Below are 18,032 nucleotides of genomic sequence, written 5' to 3'. Positions count from 1 at the left end.
ACAATGCTTCACTTGTAAAAGCAAGAATAAAACAACTAATTTTCTTATCTCTCATCACTGCTATTCAATATGCTCCTTGAAGTTCTAGCAAGGAGAAAAGCAAAACGGAAATGAGGAAATGAGGAAATAAAACATTTCCTGTTTTCAGATAATAGTATTACAAAGGAAATCCCTAAGGATATATACTTAAAGACTGATTTATTAATTTGAAAGGCAGAGTTACAGAGAGAAAGGGGAAAAGACAGATCTTCTATCCATTGATTCACTCCTCAAATGGCCGCAACTGCCAGGGTTGGGCAAGGCTGAGTCCAGGAGCCAGCAGCTTTTTCTGGCTTTCTCATGTAAGTGCAGGGGCCTAGGCACTCAGGTCTTCTTCTACTGCTTTCCTAGGCCATTAGCAATGAGCTGGATCCCAACTGGAGCAGCAGAGACACAAACTGACACCCTTATGAGATGCTGGTATCACAGGAGGTGGCTTTACCTGTTAACGCCACAATGTCAGCCCCACTAACAATATGTTTTTAAAAATCACTTAGAACTAATGAGCAAGTTGGACAAGGTCATAGGACACAAACAAATATACAAGAATTTATACATTTTTATACTTTAACATTAAACATATACAGATTTGAATTAAAACTATACTGTCACCCGTAAGAAGTTTAAAAATGATGTATGTAGTTATGCACCAAAAATTGTCCCACAAAAGATGTTTATAGTGATAAATGGGTACATTATGAAGAAAAGAAAGGTCTCAAAGATACAAGCCAACTTCACATCTCAAGGAATGTTAAAAGAAACTAAGGCCAAAGTCAACAGAAAGAAGCAAATGACAAATTTCAACGCAAAAATAAATGAACTAGAGTAGAAAAATAACAGAATATTAATGAAAATGAATTTCTTTTTAAAAAGAACAAGTTTTGGCCAGCGCCGTGGCTCAATAGGCTAATCCTCCGCCTTGCGGCGCCGGCACACCAGGTTCTAGTCCTGGTCGGGGCGCCGGCCACGGCGGCCATTGGAGGGTGAACCAACGGCAAAGGAAGACCTTTCTCTCTGTCTCTCTCTCTCACTGTCCACTCTGCCTGTCAAAAAAAAAAAAAAAAAAAAAAAACAAAAAAAAAACAAAAACAAGTTTTGATACTCCAACTAGACTAAGAAAAAAGGGAGTACACAGACACACAACATATTATAAATAAAAGAGGGGTTATTAAAACTGATACCGCAGGAACAAGATCATAAGAGACCTCAATGAAAAAAGCAATAGAACAAATATCCCAGACTATCTTCAGAACCCCTCAGGCTGTCGTAAACCACTATATGGGATGGACACTGGGGCTTTGAGTCAACCTAATTAAGAGTGAAGAATGAAGTAGCCAAATGGTATCTGATGCGACAGTTTAAATGTACTTACCAACAATTGTTTTCTCATGAAAATAATATTCAAGTTATAAGTATTTTTAGTGAATTAAGAATAGAATTAATATCTACAATGTTAAAGAACAGAAATGTCAATATTCAAAACAAGTAAATGATTTTTAAAGTTTTGATTATAATAGCTCATTGTGTGCTATATTTTAAACATATATGGGAAAATTTTTCTTAACACAGATACTTATTTAATTTAATATGCTTTAGTACAGTATATATGAAAATTAAGGGCCATTAATAAGATATATAACTGAAATTCATATTTCAGTTGGCCTACCTATAATGCCTTTCCATTGATTTTTGACTACTAGGCATAGTAGGGATAGTACTGTATTTTTTAATTATAAAGAAGGAATTGTATGAACAATTTCCAATTTGTTTTACATTATTTTGCTTCCTTTATTTGTTGTAATGACACTTCTCTCATGAATAATTTTTGGCAACTAGTTGCAAATATTTCCAGTTTGGTAAAGATTGTAGTATATACATTAAGAAGTCCCAGTAGAACAATACAGAATCCCATTCAAAATACTTAGTCTTTAATTCATGCTATTTTTTAAACTTAGTTTTCTTTAAGAAAGATGCTTATATAAAACTTCTTTCCTTTGGTCTAGTTAATGCATTGTCAAGTAAATCAAGCAAACTTCACTCTGATAACATAAGCAATGATCAGTAAATAAAGTCACTTAAAGCATAATTTAGGATAAATATTTAAAATACACATTCACAAAGCATAATGTGAATTCTAGTTAAGGCTTCATTAATCGATAAAGGATGACACTGTATCTATCATGAAAGAAAACTGGGAATACAAGGAAAAACAAAACTCCTTTTCTAATTTTTAATTCCTTAATGTACTAAGACTGAAATATAATCAATATTATGAGTCAGTGTTTGGGAGAAATATGTTACTGTGTTGGTCTGCATTTTAACTTTAATTGTTTAGTTATATATAAAGTGACAAAAGAAAGCAGAAAAAATAGATAATGGTGGGGGCACTAACAGAGACACAAACAAACTTTACTAAATAATGTAGGATACATACACATAAAATGTATTTCTTTTCAATGCATCAGTTTAGTAATTGTTCTTAAAAGGCATGAAGAATTTTAATAAAAATCTTTTGTGAAAACTTTTGTCCTAGTTCTATTACAATACATGTAGGTTTTATGCCCTGCAGAAAATCTGTTAAAAGCTCGGGACATCCTCAGCTTTCTGCCCGCACTGAGAAGTTAGAATTTATTGAGTGAAATTTCAGAAATACATTAGTATTTAAAATTGTGAAACTGCTCAACTTATTCCTCGGACAGTTTATTGTTTTTTAAGGCATTTACTATGTAAAGGATTTAAGGTTCTTCTGTCAAAGGATGGTAGGGAAACTTAACTCCTTTTTTATCTTTTTTTTTATTTAGTAAATATAAATTTCCAAAGTACAGCTTATGGATTACAATGGCTTCCCACCCCCACCGCCATAATTTCCATCCCACTCGCACCCCTCCCATCTCCTGCTCCCTCTCTCATTCCATTCACATCAAGATTCATTTTCAATTATCTTTATATACAGAAGATCAGTTTAGCATATATTAAGTTGTTTCTTACTGCGGTATAGTATTCTAAAGAGTACATATCCCATAATTTCTTTATCCAGTCTACCGTTGATGGGCATTTAGGTTGGTTCCAGGTCTTGGCTATTGTGAATTGTGCTGCAATAAACATTAGGATGCAGACCGCTCTTTTGTTTGCCAATTTAAATTCCTTTGGGTAAATTCCAAGGAGTGGGATGGTTGGGTCGAACAGAAGGGTTATATTCAGGTTTCTGAGGAATCTCCAGACTGACTTCCATAGTGGCTTGACCAATTTGCATTCCCACCAACAGTGGGTTAGTGTCCCTTTTTCCCCACATCCTCGCCAGCATCTGCTGTTGGTAGATTTCTGTATGTGAGCCATTCTAACCCGGGTGAGATGAAACCTCATTGTGGTTTTTGTAGGGAGCAACTCGGACTATACTGTTACTGGAATTAAGACTTATTCTATGCATCTGCTCTCCCACAATATGGCGCTGGGAGAGGAGGAAACAGCTTCTACCCAGCTGCCTCTTGCCAACTTGAGTGATGACCTCCAGGAGCTGATCCTGCTCCTGATTGGAGGAGAGCAGCGTACTCGGCGTGTGGGTAGCAGAGTTGGGATTGGTGGAAGAGGACTATAAAGGAGGAGAGAGACAACATGCACCAGGAACATCTATCTGAAGGAACACCTGTGCAGCCCCCGAGAGAGCCGGCCGGCGGTGTGCCGCTCCCCCGCGGAAGTGGGGAAAGTGGCAGGGGAAACCACCCTTCCACGGAGCTGGAAGGGACGGTAGCCAACCCGGGAAGAACCAGCAGCAAACCTGGGAAGGGCCAAGCAGACAATAGAACAGCGCAGGGTCTTGTTTCGCTCCTCCACGAAGAGGGGGAGCGACATAATGGTGCCGTGACTCGGATATGAAGCCTAGGCAGGGTTTAGTGTCGTTCCTCCATGAAGAGGGGGAGCGACAGTTTTGATTTGCATTTCCCTGATTGCTAGTGATCGATATCAAGAAATCTTAACTCCTCTGCTCTTTCCCTGTTACCTTATATTTAAGACATTTTTAACTGATCACATTGCTTTACTTGTACATAGAACTTTAAAACCACTTTCATTATTTCATCTCTTATTTTTGTTCCTAATGTAAATGTATTCTTTTTATTGTTTAACATGAACAAATTAAAATTTATTATTGTGAAATTATCACTAAGAATATAATATGCATTTTATTTGTTTATGACATTTCTAGTTCTTCAGGAATATTTTGTATGTTTTTGTGTGTATATCAAGCTAATCTCATTATAATTATTTTTAGAGATTTTTATCAGTTTTGACAATTGTAAATGAGCTGTGAATAGAAATATGTATATATAAACAGATGTAATTTTCTAATCAAATAAATTTGTATTAAATAAATGAATAAATTAGATAAATCTATCTAAATATTATAAAGCAATGATAAAAATCAGAGAAGTTCTATATAAATATTTTATATAAAAGAATGAAAAGTCTTAAGATTGTTAAGATAATTTATTCTCAGATATTCCTTTCATATTATATTTTAATATTTAATTTTATATTTTAATATTTTAATATTTATATCTTAATATTTAATTTATATAATATTTAATTTATATAATTTATATATATTTATGTATGATACATAAATAAATATATAATATATATTTATATACATATTATGATATATAATATATATAAATAAATATATAATATATAATATAAATAAATATATAAATATATACAATATATATAAATATATACAAAATATATATAAATATATAAATAAAATATATATTTATATAATTTATATATATTTTTATGTATTATATATAATTTATATAATTTAATTTATATAATATTTAATTTATATAATGTGAACAATCTCATGTATTTCATATATACAGATTTTGGAGCATAGTGATACTTCCCACTCTACTCTCCCTCCTGCCCACCATCTCAGCCTCCCTATTCCTTCCTTTCTTATTCTTTTAATTTTTCCAATGATCTACTTTCAGTTTACTTAATAATCATAAGAGTAACTTTACACTAAGTAAAGAATTCAGTGTTAGAAGAAGAAAACACTGTTCCTCAATAGTAGAGTCATGGGCTGTATACAATCATCAAATTTCAAAATATAAATTTTGCTGATGGGACCGGTGTTGTGGTGTAGTTGGTAAAGCCACTGCCTGCAGTGTCAGCATCCCATATGGACGCCAGTTTAAGTCCCAGCTGCTGCATTTCCAATCCAGCTCTCTGCTATGGCTTGGAAGCCAGTGGAGGATGGCTGGAGTCCTTGGGCCCTTTCACCCACATGGAAGACAAAGAGGAGGCTCCAGGCTCCTGGCTTCAGATTGGCGCAGCTCTGGCTGTTACAGCCAATAGGGAGTGAACCAATGGATGGAGGACCTCTCTCTCTCTCCCTCTCCCTCTCCCTCTCATTCTCCCTCTCCTCCTCCCTCTCCCTCTCATTCTCCCTCTCCCCCTCCCTCTCACTCTCATTCTCCCTCTCCTTCTCATTCTCCCTCTCCCTCCCCCTCTCCCTCTCCCTCCCCCTCTCCCTCTCCCTCCCCCTCTCCTTCTCCCTCCCCCTCTTCCACCCTTCCTCCCCCTCTGCTTCTCCCTCCCCCTCTCTCTCTCATTTTCCTTCTCATTCTCCCTCTCCCTCCCCCTCCCTTTCCCTCTCATTTTCCCTCCCCCTCCCTCCCTCTCCCTCCTCCTCCCCCTCTCCCTCTCCTTCTCATTCTCCCACTCGCTCTCCCTCTCCCCCTCCCTCTCCCTTGCCCTTGCCCTCCCCCCCCATCTTCCTCTCCCTCTTATTATTCTTATCTTTTCTATCACATAACAATAATTCTTAAAATATGGAATGACACATTGAAAAATTAGTAGTAAATTTAATAAGGTGAGCAGCACCATGACATAACCTCTGTGACTCCTGAATCCCATACGGGCACTGGTTCAAGTCCCGGCTGCTCTACTTCCAATCCAACCCCCTGATAATGTGCCTGGGAGAGCAACAGAACATGGCCCATGAACTTGTCCTTGTCCACCTACGTGGGAGGCCTGGATTCCTGATTTTCACTTGGCCCAGCCCTGGCGGATGTGGTTATTTGAGGAGTAAAACAGCAAATGGAAGTTTTCTCTGTCTAATAAATAACATCTTAAAAATAGTAATAATATGTTTAGTGATTAGTTTGATGTCTTATAGTCATGCTAGCTGTGCTTGATAGCATTTTCTGTTCCTTAGTGAGAAGGTATAGTTTGAAACGCACATACACATACACACAACTAGAGATGGAAACAGTAATCATGTCTTTTACTATTACATATGATAATTCACTGTTCTACAGAAGCATCTGATTGACATAGGAGTTTTGATACTCTCGTAAGAAATACTTCATTAGTGCACACATATTGATCTCTTTAAATAGGAAAAGTTTGCACTAGTAAGCAACACCAAGAGCTATCTTGATGAATAAGGTGAATTCTCTAGGGCACTCTGTAATGATTCCACTAAGGAAAGTCAAAACACCAAGGGCTCAAATCACCCAAGGTTATGCTACTGGTGACAATATACTGAATTTGACTATCGTGTTTGTGTGTTTAAATTCCTAAAATGAAACAAATATATATTATTCTGTTTTGTTAATCCAAGTACTCTTGTGATAATGATACCAGGATAATGATGCTAAAGAACATTTATGTACCTTATTAAAATGTGCCAGACAGTGTGCCAAGTATATTTCATACATGACAATTTAATCCTACACTCTGATGCATTATTAAGCTATATATTATTAGGATGTGTAAATCTTAATGTTGATGGCTATACCCTCCTAAAATGAGTCTTTTTTGTTATATGATAGAATGAGCACTTCTATGTAAGTTAAACACTGTTACATTAAATACCAGAGAGGATTGAAAGTAAAAATAGACAAGGCTGAAAACTGACTTTTCTTGACATTTTAGCTCAATGGTACCGTATTGAATTCTTCATCCAAAGATGATGTCATCACCCTTACTCTTTTCTCCTCACCATTTTGCTCGTTTTAATTCAGCAATTTACTGATTAGAATCAAGAAAGCTACTGCTGCTAAATAAATATAAATACTATCATTATCTTTAAATAACTGTGTTGAAAAACATAGACCACCTTAAAAATCCTAAAAATAATTTAATCAATGACTTTGAATCTTAAAGCATATGAAACTGCTTGCTGAACTTTAACAGATGCATAAGAAAAAAAATCAGCTGTTTGAAAATATAATGGTTATCTGCCAATAAGTGTTCTTCTATCTAGGCTGATTTCTGATTTTTATACTGTCCAGAATTCTCTGAGTGATGTCTTTCATAGAAGAAAGGCTTTCTATCAGCAAACACTCACCAACTTTCAGCAGGCGTTGTAAAGGCTTTCTGATTTGTCTTACAATCAGAGGGGCAATTGTTTCATTTTGATTCTCCATGAAATCCAATGTATCCATTTTAGTCTGAGTGACAGGCATGGATTTTTCTTCTGGTGAATTTTTCTGTGCCATTCTAAATGCAAGTCTGATGGACAAGGTTTTCATAAAAGACTGGAAATATTTTTTATATTTCTCTAAAAATTAAAAGCATCAGTGGATGGTAAATATGTAATATTCAAAGGATTTGAATTCTTATATGAATTTATATTTATGTAAAATGTACTATATGAATAAAAATCAATATATTATTTTTCAAGATGTGTGCATTTTATATGAAACATGTGCATGTAATGATAGCATTTTGAAAGATCCAAATGAAATAAAGATAGCAGTTTATTTTAAATTGTTTAATATTCTGAGTATAAGAAATTTTATCTGTAAATAACCTAAAATATGCCTGCTATGTAAACCAACATAAGGAAGCTCAACATCTAGAATTTATTAAAATTTATACTAATTGCCTTCCTGTTTAATATATATTTTTAAAAAATGGGCCAGCATTGTGGCATAGCAGGTTAATATATTGCCAGAGATGCTGGCATAACACGTGGGCATTGATTCAAGTTCTGGTGGCTCTGCTTACTATCCAACTCCTTGTTAATGTGCCTGGGAAGGCAACATAAGATGGCTCAAATGGCTGGGCCCTTGCCATTCATGTGGGAGACCTGAATGAAATTCTAGGCTCCTGGCTTAAAGCTGGCCAGTCCTGGGGCTCTTATGGTCATTAGGGAGTAAGCCAGTGGTTGGAAGAGCTTTCTCTGCCTTTGCCCACAGTCCCCAACTCTGCCTTTAAAATCTATAAGTGTTTAAAAAAATTGTGGACTTAGTACTTAAAAATCTCTGCATCCAGTGGCAGGTGGTGTGGCTAGTGGGTAAAGTCACTTCCTGCGACACTGGCATCCCATATAGATGTTGGTTGAGTCCTGGCTGTGCCATTTCCTATCCAGCTCCCTGCTAATGTCTTGGGAAAGCAGCGAAGATGGCCCTAGTGCTTGGGCCCCTGCACCCATATGGGAGGCCCAGACAAAGTTCCATACTTCTGGCCCAGCCCTGGCCATTGCAATCATCTAGGGAGTGAATTGCACCTATATAGAAGATAGCTCTCTCTCATTCTCTGCCTTTCCCTCTATCTCTGTAATTCATTCAAATAAATAAAAATGAATATTAAAAAATTTAAAATCTACTTATCCTTACAGCAAATATATACAAATCATGATACATTTTGATGATGCTAAAAACATATACACACAGTAGTCTATATTAATAATAATTTTGTCAAAGTAAGATATATGTGAAGTAATCTTTTTTATATCACAAAATGATAATTCCAAATGTTTTTCCATTTGAATGTGACACATTTGGAAAAGAAAGGTTGTCTTGTCCTTTAAAGAAGTAAATTTGAAGGGACCAGCTACATAAATATATACTTATGCATATAAATTAATCTTATTAATGTAACTTCATGCTACTCACAGATGGTAAATCGTATAAGGTCATCTTTAGTAAACGCTTTCCTTGAAACTCCAGCAAATTCTCATTGAGAACATGTCTTTAACATTTCACCTCAGCAGGCCTGCACCGTGGCTCACTTGGCTAATCCTCTGCCTGCGGCGCCAGCACCCCAGGTTCTAGTCCTGGTTGGGGTGCCGGATTCTGTCCCAGTTGCTCCTCTTCTAGTCCAGCTCTCTGCTGTGGCCTGGGAGGGCAGTGGAGGATGGCCCAAGTACTTGGGCCCTGCACCCGCATGGGAGACCAGGAGGAAACACCTGACTCCTGGCTTTGGATCAGCGCAGCACGCTGGTCGTGGCATCCATTTTGGGGGTGAACCAACAGAAGGAAGACCTTTCTCTCTGTCTCTCTCACTCACTGTCTAACTCTGCCTGTCAAAAAAATAAAAAAATAAAAAAATAATTTCACCTTGGTGATATCCTCTAAGAGATCGATAAATATTGCATTTAGAATATCTAGAGAAAAACACTGTTACTTTGTTCACTTTTGGAAAAGATAATCCATCAAATATGGTTTACACAGAAAGCAAATTATATCCTAAACATTAATGACTGAAAATAATTTATAAACTTTTAAAGGAAAAGGGAAACCAGAAAGGGGTGATGGATCATCTCAGAGTGAGCAAGCACACAGCTGTTAGGCCTGAAAGGAACGTCGTGGGAGTGTGTTTGTTTGGGCGTGATACCATAACAATTTAACAGATAGAGTGACTGAAAATAGGAATTTTCTCTTGATTCTGGAGGATTGAAATACAAAACCTGCCTGTCAACAAGCTTAACTTTATCTTGAGGCTTTTCCCTTTGCCATGTAGATGACTGTCTTCCTTCTCCACGTGTCCTCACATGGTCTTTCCTCTGTGTGTGTTTGTATCCTAATAGCCTCTTCTCACAAGGACAATCGCCATATTGGATTATAGCCTATCCCAACAACACAATTTAAAACCAACTCAATAAAGCTGCTATCTCCAAATACAGTCACATTCTAGGCACTGGGATTTACGATTTCAACCTGTGGATTTGACTGAGACAAGCTCAGTCTGTAACAGGAAGTAATGCTAAAATCTGTCAGGTAAAGCTACAAGAGGAAATTATCCAGTGGAAGGCTTCTGCCGAGGATACAGCTGTTGCCAATATCTTTCACTTTTTTTTCTTTTAATTCCTAGCTGAAGTCAAAGAGAAGTTAAAAGGGAGTCTAGTCAATGACTCCTATTAATGTAATGAAAATGATAGAGGGAGAGAAACCATGGAAGGACAAGTCTGTCAGTTAACACCATCTGCCTCTTTTCCTCCTCTCATTTGTCTGAATAAAAAACTTTCATCCCCAACACAGGGGACCCACACATTTATATCAGCCATTGAATTATCACAGGTGATTTTATTTTACTTGTGTTCCCCCACAAAAAATAAAATTCAAATGACATACATGAGGGAAGAGTTCCTATAAAATAAATCTCCATGAAACACAGCTATAAATTGTTCAAACCATAGCTTCCTTTTTTTTTTAAAGTTCAATACATTTTTTAAAGATTTATTTTGTTAATTTGAAAGACAAAGTTACACAGAGAGGTAGAGCCAGAGAGAAAGAGAGAGGTCTCTTGTCCACTGGTTAACTCCCTAAATGACTGCAATGGCCGGAGCTGAGCTGATCTGAAGCCAAGAGCTAGGAGCTTCTGCTGGATCTCTCATATGGGTGCAAGGGCCCAAGGACTTGGGCCATCTTCTACTGCTTTCCCAGGCCATAGCAGAGAGCTGCATCAGAAGTGGAGCAATGCAGGCCGGGACTTTAACCCGCTGTGCCGCACTGTTGGCTCCCATGGCTTCCTTCTTACAACAACATCGTCATTTTCCCCACCCAAAGCTATACATGTTTGGTCAATATATGTTAATGTTCTTTCTGTTACATAACTAATTAAATGACAATATTTGAAAATGTTACAATCCTGGAAGAAGGGTACAAAACAAGGGTATTCAATTCTTTATTTTTATTTATTTAAATGTATTGAAACATTTATTTATCATCACCATTATTCATTTTATTTTACTTTCAATTCGTTCCACACAACTGGGATTAAAAATGGATAGTGTTGCCCTCCCTAAAGATGGCTATCATAAAATGACTAGAGAAACATTTGGATGTGTCAGTAGTATTCTTGTTCTCAAAGGTTTCCCTTAGTTGAATGTGTGTCCACTAAAACAAACAGATGTTTAATATTTATGTGTATATGAATTCTGACATATCCATCTTGACATTATCAAAATAGTTTTTCTGTCCTAACAATCATATGATCTATTTATTCATCTCTCTTTTCCTGCCTCCTCCACAATCAATCCCTGGTGAGAATCTAATTTTAAAGAATCTGATTTTATTTTTACCGATTTTATATGAACAGATTGACGTATAACTGGAATCATAGAATGTGTGTCTATTAAGGTTGGGTTTTCATGCATTGGTTGGACGTTTCACTATATGAGTAGAGGCTTGATAACTCATTAATTCTTATTGCTAAATTATACTGAGTCTCATGGATGTACCACAGTTTACTTATTTATTGAAGGACAATTTGGTTGCTTACAAATTTTGTCAATATGAATAAATCTGCTGTGAACATTAAAAAACATATAGGTATTTGTTACACATTAAAAAAGCACTTTAGATCATGTGTAAGACCAATTGTGGCCGGTGCCGCTGCTCACTAAACTAATCCTGCACCTTGCGGTGCCAGCACACTGGGTTCTAGTCCCGGTTGGGGCGCCGGATTCTGTCCCGGTTGCCCCTCTTCCAGGCCAGCTCTCTGCTGTGGCCAGGGAGTGTAGTGGAGGATGGCCCAAGTGCTTGGGCCCTGCACCCCATGGGAGACCAGGATAAGTACCTGGCTCCTGCCATCGGATCAGCGCGGTGCGCAGGCCGCAGCGCGCCGGCCGCGGCGGCCATTGGAGGGTGAACCAACGGCAAAATGAAGACCTTTCTCTCTTTCTCTCACTGTCCACTCTGCCTGTCAAAAAAAAAAAAAAAAAAAAAAAAGGCCAATTGTTAAAATTCAGTTTTCTCCTGTGCTGTGGCTCAATAGGCTAATCCTCCGCCTGCAGCGCCAGATTCTGTCCCGGTTGCTCCTCTTCCAGTCCAGCTCTCTGCTGTGGCCTGGGAAGGCAGTGGAGGATGGCCCAAGTCCTTGGGCCCTGCACCCTCATGGGAGACCAGGAGAAGCACCTGGCTCCTGGCTCCGGATCAGCACGGTGGGCCAGCCGCAGTGGCCATTGGGGGATGAACCAATGGAAAAGGGAGACCTTTCTCTGTCTCTCTCTCTCTCTTTCACTGTCCATTCTACCTGTCAAAAAAATATTCAGTTTTCTGTGTGCCGTATTCTTAATTTTCTAATAACATGTACATTTTTAGATCATCTATGATTATTTTAATCATTTCCACAATTTTCTCCATAGGATTTAACTGTGCTTCAAAACTCCAACTCATTATCTTTGCTAAGTTAATAATAATAAAAAAAATACCATCAAACTTCACATTTCCTAATGGCACTGCAGCCTTAATTATACTTCAAATATGACTAGGCTAGTTAGAAATACTAATAAAACATATTGAATATGCCTTTGTAGTCTATTGATCCAAATGAGAAAATTGTTCTTTATATTAAATAACTCTGCATCTTGCTAAAAAGGAAAAAAGACAGACCCATTTGCATAAAGCAAAGATATTTGTGCTATTTGCAGGATTCCAAAGATGAGAGTTTAGCTTCTAAGAAGAAACTGCAATGACCATGTCACCCCAAAATCTTTTGTGGCATGTAACTGTCAGTTGTCATATGCCCTTAATATGTTCATTTTGCACTCTTATTATATTAGCTAATTTCAGTACCAACCAGGGAGCAAACATTTACCCCTCTTTTACTTTACTAGTGCTGCTGATAATATCCCCCAGATGGTATAATTAGGAAATGCAGTGACACTGTTACAATTTTTAAATACAGATACTTAGAGATAGTTCACTTTTGGATGTTACCCATTAATTTCAGAGATCTTTTTAATCCATTGTATTTTATTTCCTTTGGTTGCCACAAAGGTCAGAGCTATGACTTTAGTGCAAATTTAATTGCCTTGGTCCATTCTTATCCTCAAGTTGAGCTACCTTCTTAAAAATTGTTGAAATATAATATAAACAGTCAAGTAAAAGGTATCAATTTTCTAGCTCCCATTAAATAATGGTGCCTTGATTGGCTTTAGAATTTTGTTCCAATTTCAAATAATAAAGACTAATAGTTTCTTGTTAAAGAAATCCAATTGTTCACAACATTTCTGAAGTTTTCTTTAAGAAGTAATTGCAAGATCACTGTGAAGCCACATAATAAAGCTAGCCTCATTAATTTGTACTTTCACCTCATCCTTTACCTACATACTTTCATACAATTTACTCACTATATTAATTTCTTTCTTTTAAAATAAATCACAACAATGTGCCAAGTTTCCTTTACCTATGTATGGACATTGAACTTGAAGCACCAAGTTTGAATCTAAGATGTCAGATAAAGACTAATATCCATAGGACATCACAGAAGTTGATGTAAGTAAGAATCTAAAAAGATTGGATGAGTAAAGTATATAAACTTAAACCAGGAGAATTTGCTAATGGAGATAAAAAATAAGAGGACCAGAATTTTGGGAAGAAAACGGTTGATGTTGGAGCCTGCTCTGTAGTATAATGGGTTAGAATGCTATGCCCCAGCACCCACAGGATGAAGCTCCTGGCTCTTGACTTTGGCCTGGACCAGCCCCAACATTTGGGGCCATTTGGGAAGTGAACCAGCAGACAGAAAAATCTCTCTCTCTGTAATTCTCCCTTTTTTAAACAAATAAATCTTTTAAAAAATGTTGATGTACCTCTAATATATCATATACTGATTTCTATTCATTTTTTTCATATTGTGGAATCCATGGACTTTAAGTGCCTTCCCTCTTTGATTGTACAAATGCTTTATCTTATTCAGGGTTAGGTAAAGTGTTATCACTTCAATCACACAGCCTGACTGATCATCTCAAAACAATTACTCTCCCTTTTATTAAAAGTTACAATCAGTATATCATCATATAACCAATATCACCTAGAGAATTGTTGTTAACTTTTATTATTTCATTTTACAAGTATACTCTGTTTTAATTTATTTTCAAATCCTTGTACCACCGACCTCATATGTTGGCACATAATAGATACAATAATTAAACTGAAAATGGTTCATATAAAATGTATAGAAGCACTTGAGAGCAATGATTGTAGTGAAATTCCCTGGGTTTTACTCCAACTTTATCAGACTTTCAGTATTTTTTTTTAATTTGTATTTGGTGTAGTTCCTCTCTCAGTAAAAATGAGAGTGATGTTATCTTTTAGGAATTAGTGAACTAAACTAGGCAGGAATTTATGCCAGATCCAGGACAATAATAAGTAATCAGTAAGTATTGTTTGATAGCAACATTTATGTTGATGATACTTTTATGATGTCAAAAGTACTTATACATGAAAACAATTAATTACTGGGTGATTTACCTTTAGAATTTTTACATATCAATTGCAGTTGCCAGAATAATAATTTAATTATAAAGTATAAATTGTGAAATATTCAAATAATATCTAAGCATTTTAATTCACTTTTGCTTCATTTCACATAACCTATATGGATTTTCTTAATTTATCTTTATTTAAACATTATTAATTTTATTTAAGTTGTCAGTCATTCACATTGGATAAATTAACTTCTTGCCCTTTAGTATCAATGATCTGTTTACAGAGTACCCTCCCCTTACAGAAAACAACAACTGATCAGATTAAATGAGTAAATGAATCCGCCAGCTCTCTTCTGCAGAAAGAAGTTATGGGTAAATATAATCATCCCTAAGATAATTAGAGGTAAATTGATTGTGGTGTCAGTTAAGAATAAACAAAATATTCGTATCTGATCTCACATTTAGGTAAACTCGTGTATCCACAGGGAAACCAAAGTGAAGTATATAAATAAATGTTATGGAAAAGAACCTTTTTTTTTTTTTTTTTGACAGAGTGGACAGTGAGAGAGAGAGACAGAGAGAAAGGCCTTCCTTTGCCGTTGGTTCACCCTCCAATGGCCGCCGCGGCTGGCGCGCTGCGGCTGGCGCACCGCGCTGATCCAATGGCAGGAGCCAGGTACTTCTCCTGGTCTCCCATGGGGTGCAGGGCCCAAGGACTTGGGCCATCCTCCACTGCCCTCCCGGGCCACAGCAGAGAGCTGGCCTGGAAGAGGGGCAACCGGGATAGAATCCAGCGCCCCGACCGGGACTAGAACTCCATGTGCCGGTGCTGCAAGGTGGAGGATTAGCCTAGTGAGCCATGGCGCCGGCAAGAACCATTTTAAAGTATATATTTATTTGAAAGGCAGAGCAACTGAGAGAGATGACAGAGAGACAGAGAGAGAGAGAGAGAGAGAGAGAGGAGAGAGAGGAGAGAGTGAAGAGAAATTTTCCATTGACTGGTTCACTCTACAAATGGCCACAAAAGCCAGGAATGAGCCCAGCCAAATCCAGAAGCCCGGTGCTATATCCATTGCTTCCAAATGAGTTAGCAAGGACGCAAGTTCTTCTACTGCCTTCCCAGGCGCATTAGCAGGATGTTAGATTAGAAACAGACTATCTGTATTAGAATTGGTGCTCCAATACATGATGCTGGCATCCCAATTGGCAGCTTAACCTGCTGCTGCACAGTGCTGGCCTTCAGACCACTTCTCTGTGCTATGTGGAATATCAAGGGAAGCAGATTATGATCCTAAAACCAGCTAGTTGGGAGAAAACTGTACAGTTGGTAGAATATCACATGTAAAATTTTAGGAATGCACATACGCAGTAAAGTAATGTGTTGGGGTTTGCTGCTTACTTGTTTTTTTTTTTTTTTTTCCAACACAGAATTGCTTTAAGTGAATGGAGAAGGGTTAACAATTGTCACATAACTACTCATAAGTCAGATTTTTATAATAAGAAAAACAAAGGAGCAACTTGAAGAAAAGGTGTATACACAACAGACACATTGTACAGTGTGATTTCTGGAGTACTTTCTAGAAATACACAAAGCATTGTGTTGGGTTTTTTCTCCATAGAGTAGATTGAGGAGCTGGCTTAAACAAACAAAAAGAAAAGGTAAATAAGTATGAAATTGGGAGTAATTTTTCAGAACATGTAGAGAAGTATATTTTACATAATATATAGTGACCTCTGTCTAACTTTGGAAACATATCTCACTCCGCTTTGATAAAACGGAAACATGTAATACCTTTTCTGAAGGTATTACATTCATTCTTCATTTGAGATGTTTCAGTTTTAATGTTGCAGCATTTAGAAATTGCAAATTAAAACCACATAGAAATGCATTGTTTTGTTTTGTTTTGTTTTTCCCTACGATCATCTCCCTTTACTCAACTCTCCTCTCTTTCTCTCTCAGACACACACACACACACACACACACACAACTCTGGAAAGTTTATTAAAGAAATGTTTTGCATGGTGTGTTTCTCACCAGTCTCTTCTGCCATGCTTCTAATGATAGATTCACCAGGATCAATGGTAGCCACTGTGCATACACTGTGGTATTTTTCACAATCTGTGCCTACTGCAATATGTAGTGATGGATGCCGCATTTAACCAACAAGTCCATAATACCCTGTTGTGGATTTCCTCAAAGCTGCACAGTTGTTTGCCAAGATGACCAGATTCATTTTGCCTGTCTGATCATATTTGGAGTTTTCATATACCCTAGCAGTAATTTTCCCTTTTAATAACAAGTTGAGGGCCTGCATTCCGCCTGCCACACCGGCATCCAATATGGGTGCTGGTTCATGCACTGGCTGCTCATCTTCAGATACAGCTCTCTGCTTATGGCCTTGAAAAGCAGAAGAAAGTCCAAGTGCTTGGGCTCTGCACCTGTGTGGGAGACCCAGCAGAAGCTCATTTCTCCCGGTTTCAGATTAGCCCAACTCCTGCCATGGTAATCATTTGGGGAGTGAACCAGTAGATGGAAGACCTCTCCTTGTCTCTCTCTCTATCTCTCTGTAACTCTGCCTTTCAAATAAATGAAATCTTAAAAATATATATAACAAGTTGAAGCCTAGATTTGATCAACTCCAGTGATGTCTTCATCTTCTTTGCAACCATCATCTTCCTCCCTTAGGTGCATGATGGTTCCCAACTAACCATGACTGCAAAGATGACTGGGGAACGAGACAGGTCCCTCACTCAATCTTTTATCTTAAGTTGCGTTCAGAATAACACTGGTTTTCTTGATTAAACTTTAGTATTTTAGAATTTCCTTAAATTTCAAAGGAGAACTATTACAATTAACATATTTTCTCTTCTACTTCTAGTTCTCCTACTTTCTGTATTTACAAAATTTAATGTTTTATACTCTTTGCAATGTCAGGAGAGCTACCATACACTCAAAAATCCAATATGTTCATGAATCAAGTTATAAGCTACAAGATATAGGTATATAAATGTGGACATGTTCGTAACAGCACAGTTTAATTTCACTTAGTCAGATGAACTAATGATTGGAATCCAAAGGCACTGGAGATTAAATACTTCTGCTCTTTATATCAAAATACATTTTTTATTCTTCTGTACAATCAACAGATTGCTTAACCTCACTACTGTTTTTTTGCAAAATAATTTGCTATTAAATCACAACTACCTTGAGAAAACAGATATATTTTTTTAAAGTTTTACTTATTTATTTGAGAGGCAGAGAAAATGAGGTAGGGAGAAATCCCATCTTCTGGTTCACTTCCCAAGGCCCACAATGACTGGAGATGGGTAAGGCCAAAACAAGGCAGTAGTGAACTCAATCCATGTCTCTCATGTCTCTCATGTCTCTCATGTGGGTGGCAGGATCCCAACTAATTGAGCCATCATCACTGCTTCCCAGGGTCTACATTACGAGGAAGGTAGAATCCGGAGCTGAGGCTGGGAATTGAAACCAAGTACTCCAATGTGGATCACAGGAATCCTAAACAGACAGCTTAACCACTACACC

The 18,032-nt window shown here is 37.2% G+C and overlaps 1 pseudogene; it reads right to left on the bottom strand.

Annotated features, from left to right (window-relative positions):
• The window catches only part of LOC127489549 (large ribosomal subunit protein eL30 pseudogene), a 178,424-nt pseudogene extending 161,266 nt beyond the window's left edge, over nucleotides 1–17,158 (bottom strand).
• Between the last annotated feature and the right edge of the window lie 874 nt (nucleotides 17,159–18,032).

Source organism: Oryctolagus cuniculus, chromosome 2 (assembly GCF_964237555.1).
Source record: "Oryctolagus cuniculus chromosome 2, mOryCun1.1, whole genome shotgun sequence".
Taxonomy (NCBI): Eukaryota; Metazoa; Chordata; class Mammalia; order Lagomorpha; family Leporidae; genus Oryctolagus; species Oryctolagus cuniculus.
Note: the sequence above shows the minus strand (reverse complement) of the source record. Positions and strands in the feature narration are given on the sequence as shown.